Genomic DNA, 863 nt, shown 5'->3' on the forward strand with positions numbered 1-863 from the left:
TTGTCACTGGTACGTTTCTCCTTAACAACACATATGCATGCATCCTGTTTGATACCGGGGCAGAGCGGAGTTTTGTGAGTAATAAATTCAAACATTTTCTAAAACAACAACCCCATAAGCTTAATGAAACCTTTACGGTGGAAATGGCTAATGGGAAAACAGAATCAGCTGGGGAAATATACTTAGGATGTACCCTAACTTTAAATCACCACGCATTTCAAATAAACTTGATGCATGTAACTAGTAGGAGTTTTGATGTAATCATCGGCATGGATTGGTTGAGCCCCCATCATGCTGAAATTATGTGTCACGAGAAGGCCGTTCGCCTTCATCTCCCTAACCATGAAACCCTAATCATATATACAGAGAGAAGCCTAGTACGAACCTTCTTCTTATCTCATGTATTGAGGCACAGAAGTGTCTACAAAAGAAGGACTTTGCGTTTCTGGCTCACATCGTGGATAAACCCAAGGAAGAGGTTAATATTCAAGACATCCCAGTGGCTTGCGATTTCCCTGACATCTTTCCTGAAGATCTTCTGGGGATACCCCCAGAAAGACAAGTCGAGTTCCGAATTGACCTTGTACCAGGAGCTACACCCATCGCTAAATTGCCCTATAGTTTGGCTCCTGAGGAGATGCAAGAATTGTCAAGCCAACTCAGCGAACTCTTGAACAAAGGATTCATTAGACCCAACTTTTTGCCTTGGGGAGATCCGATCCTTTTTGTTAAGAAGAAGGACGGATCCTTTACGATGTGCATCGATTATAGAGAGCTGAATAAGCTCACTATCAAAAATCGCTACCCACTTCCATGAATCGACGATCTATTCGACCAGCTTCAAGGAGCAAATTACTTCTCTA

The sequence above is a fragment of the Lactuca virosa genome, chromosome 4, assembly GCF_052849685.1.
Source record: "Lactuca virosa cultivar CGN04683 chromosome 4, Lactuca_virosa_CGN04683_v6, whole genome shotgun sequence".
NCBI lineage: Eukaryota > Viridiplantae > Streptophyta > Magnoliopsida > Asterales > Asteraceae > Lactuca > Lactuca virosa.